The 4065-nt window shown below is 47.0% G+C and overlaps 1 pseudogene; it reads right to left on the bottom strand.

The window, feature by feature from the left end:
- Positions 1 to 4005: 4005 nt before the first annotated feature.
- Positions 4006 to 4065, bottom strand: part of LOC106736030 (ubiquitin domain-containing protein 2 pseudogene) — a 438-nt pseudogene continuing 378 nt past the window's right edge.

The raw sequence follows: 4065 nt of genomic DNA, 5'->3' as shown, positions 1-4065 counted from the left end.
AAAAAAAAAAGTTCATGGAAAAATGGAATTAAGGTACAAGTTTACTTTGATGTAACAATTTTTGGAAATCCATGCATAGCTGTTTGGTTTTTTTCCTTTTTTGGAGAGGTTTTTGCTATAGGGCATGCTGCTCGCCAGAAAGACAGAGAGAGACAGAGAGACAGAAAGTGAGAAATCACCCCCAGGGAGGATGGCCTCATCGTAATCCCTTCTCCTCCATTCTCCTCTCAGGATCTTGGGCGCGCGCGCGCGCACGCGCACACACACACACACACACACACACACACCTGGCATGAGTTTAAGTCACTGGGTCTGGGACTTGAACTGTGGTCAACTACATGGGAGTCCAGCGACATAGCCATTATGCCAACTGCTGGTCCCCATGCATAATTTATTACGCATTTTCATGAACTTTTAGAAGACCTCTCATATATTACCTGCTTGTTTAGGGTGGGACAGTTCTTCAGAAACATTACTTCTGTGTATACTTCTATCCTGTTCTCTTCCATTTAGAGATGAGAAATGGAGCTCTTCAGAGATTAAGAACTTTTCACAATGAGGCCAGCAGGTGGCGGGGCGGTTGGGGTGTCGGACTCCCCATGGCCTACTGCAGTACAAGTCCTGGATCTGGTCCTTGTTTTCTCACTTTCCCCCTCTGTCTCTTTCTGGTGAACCCATGTGCCCTACAGCAATTTGAAAAGAAATAATAAATAAAATAAAAAACAAATAACTTGTCACGCAAACATAGGGGTCAGGAGTGGCAAGGCCATATTCAAATTCACACACGCACTTTTTAAAAAAAGAATTACTTATTAAACTTTGTTTATTTATTTATTTTAACTTGACCAGAGAGGGACAGAGTGAGCGAGAGAGAAAGTGAGAAAGCAAGCCACGGGTCTGGGACTCGAACCGCAGTCGGCCCTGTGGGAGTCCAGCGCCCTTAACCACCACGCCACCTGCTGGCCTACACACACACTTTTTAAATATTTGGGGGGCCAGCAGGAGGCGTGGTGGTTAAGGCGCTGGACTCCCACATAGCTGACCACAGTTCAAGTCTTGAACCTGGAGGTTTGCTCTCTCTCTCTCTGGTGAGTGCACGTGCCCTATAACAAATGAATAATAATATTAAATAAAATTAAATTCTTTTTTTTTTTTTTTTTTTTTGCCAGAGGACGTGTGTGCTCATTGGAGCCAGAGAAAGGGAAGGTGAGAAACCCCCCGTGGGTAATGGTCACGCACCAATCCCTTCCCTTCCTTCTCTCCTCCTCTGGGGTCTTGGTCACCCACAGACACCTTGTGCTGGGTCCAAGGCTGACACCCGGCAGCTATGGGGGACCCAGCTGTCCTAAGCACCATACCGTGGGCTGGCCCGGGGCCTGAGGCAGTATTCCTGATGAGCCTGAAGTGAAACTCCAATGTACTAGCCAAATGAGATTCTGGGGCTAGGGACGAAGAAATCAACGTCTCCTTTCGGACCCCTTTCCCTCTCCGGTTTTGGCCATAGGACACCCCCAAGGGGGGGGGCATGGTCACGCTGCAATCCCTCCTCCGCTTCTCTATCCTGGGAGGGCTTGGGCCCATGTGCACATGCACCCAGTGTGCTTGAGCCACTGGGGCCAGGAGTCAAACCACGCAGATGGCCACCTGGGATCCGACTCCTTGAGCACTAAGCTACAGCCTGCCCTCTGGCATGATTCTTTTTTCAAACGTGCCAAGCATGAGTCTCAAGTCATGAGGTGACTTGAACTGTGGTCGGCCACGGGGGCTCCAGTGACGCAACCGCTATGCCATATGCTGGCCCTACCCTGATTCTCAAGAAAACCAAGTGACAACCTATTTTGGATCAAGACTCCAGTGCAGAAGGTGAAGTGTCCGTGTAAATGGTCATGCACGACTCGCAGGGCAGATGGACTTGGGCGATGATGGACTTGCTATTTACTGGGCTGAGGCTTTTCAAAGCGCAGGAAAACCTCCACACGCTTCATTAGGAGGAGGCAGATTACCCTTATATAGAGACGATCAACAATGGAAAACCCAGAATAAAGGCAAAGACAAAAAGAAAAATCAAACATTTTTTTTTTTTTTTAAAAAAAAGCACAACCCCCCTACATACTAAAATTATACACATCAAGTATTGGTCCAATCTTACATCAATCTATTTACAATTAAACAGCACCATAGTTTCTTACCTAGGTTAGTTAAACATGCCCAGAGAATTGTTAAAGTATATGTTCATTTAAAATGAAATAAATTCTCAAAGAGAGCTCCAATCCTTATGAGACCTTACCAATCACAGACTCATGATATCACCAAACTGCTTTAGGAAAAATTAAGTTTACTTTTGGCTTCCAGTTGACAGCATTTTGAAAGATTCTGCCATTCAATGTGGCACACGACTTTTGGTGCCAGGGCGGTATGCTGGCATGCTCAGACCACCCGAGTATCCTCGCGGTCCTCTGGGGTCAAGGCTGCCACTCAGTCCTCGCCGTACCTGGAGGAGATGCGGCCATATTCTTCAAAATGATTATATAGAAGCAGGGAACTAGTTAAAGCTCTCGTAACGTGGTAAGTTACCATTATATTTCATCATCATACAGGAGACTTAATACCATCTTAAACATTATATCTGAACTAACTAGCAGGGTCGTGTTGTCATTAAGACCAGTCACGGTGCTTCGGCTCCCAGCAGGCGGGAGGTTCGGTATTTGCCACCCGGGAACAGCGCACGCCTTCTCACATAACCCTTGGCAGCGCTCCTAGTCATGGGGTAGAAGAATCAGGTGCGTTCACTGGATTTTTCAGCTTCCTAATGTAATTTGCAGACGGATCTTAATTTGCCTCTTCGCTGGGAAAGATGAGGACAACTGTCATTGCCCACAGCTAGAAGTAACGGACTGGAAAGGAGGAAGGAATGAAGCCTCGCGTCGTCACTGCCCATGTTTTCAGCGATGCCAATAAACCTTTCACACTTGTCAATCTCGAGTTGACATTTTCTCTAAAAGACTGGAGATAGGCAGTTCTCCCAGGCACAGACAGGGCGGGCCGTCCTCGGACCCTTCCTGCAGAGTGGGGGAGGAGAGAGCTGCCTGTCGGCCTGTTGTCGGAGCAGCCGCACTGGACTGTGTCCCCTGGCCCAGAAACTGCATTTGGGGTCACAGCTAGCTACGGACAGTTCAGGCAGAGGGGCGAGATCAATGACAAGATTATGTAGTTGTGACTGCCTAAGCCTGGAGACGGGAACAGCTTTTTACACAGACATTTCAAAACATCTATGCAGCAAGACAGACTTTCTGACTATCAGCTGAGAGCCAGAGACCTGACTGCGTCCACTGAATTATTGCCTAGTGTTCTGGAAGGGTGCCTGCCCCAAGGCGTGGGAAGGCACCGGACTCGGTGAGAGTGTAAAGGAGCTCAGCAAGTGGGGATGCGAAAGCTACGCCGCAGCGCGACCTGCCGGGCTCTGCTCCTTGACAGCAAAGCGTTAGGTGAGCTAAAGAAAACACCAGAAGAGAAGCAAACCGCAATTCTGCTCTTTTCAGTTTCCATTTAAAAAAAAAAAAGCCCAAGTTTTGTAACTGTTATGGATGGTTTCTGCAAATCATATAATTTGGTGTATTTATATATAGATATATATATTTTTAAAAGAATTCTGTATTCAAAAGGTGCTTAATGCTGTTCTTCATGGATACGATGTTCCGTTTACAGTCCGAATCATTTAAATACAGCAATTACATAGTTGTTGAGTGTTTTAAAATAAAGGGTCTATTTCTTAACTGCCTCTCAAATTAGAAATCGCAATGATATGCGTCTCTAAGGCTGGCCCTTTGTGTTTTATTATTTTTGTTGGTCTCCATCACAGATGGAATTTTTCACTGGTAATTCCTCAGAACTACGTCCATTCATCGGGAATTCGGAGCAGTGAAAATAAATTTCACGCCAAGAGTAGGAAATGACAGTGACCACGATAAAAGGAGTGCGGGGTCAGGGCCAGCTGGCAGGACCGGCTCAGTTCTCCACGGGGGTGGGGTCCTGCAGCGGCTGGGGCACGAACACCCGGGCCCCCTA

The sequence above is a fragment of the Tupaia chinensis genome, unplaced genomic scaffold, assembly GCF_000334495.1.
Source record: "Tupaia chinensis unplaced genomic scaffold, TupChi_1.0 Scaffold000612_1, whole genome shotgun sequence".
In the NCBI taxonomy this organism is placed as follows: Eukaryota; Metazoa; Chordata; class Mammalia; order Scandentia; family Tupaiidae; genus Tupaia; species Tupaia belangeri.
This window is presented reverse-complemented; position numbering and strand designations above follow the sequence as displayed.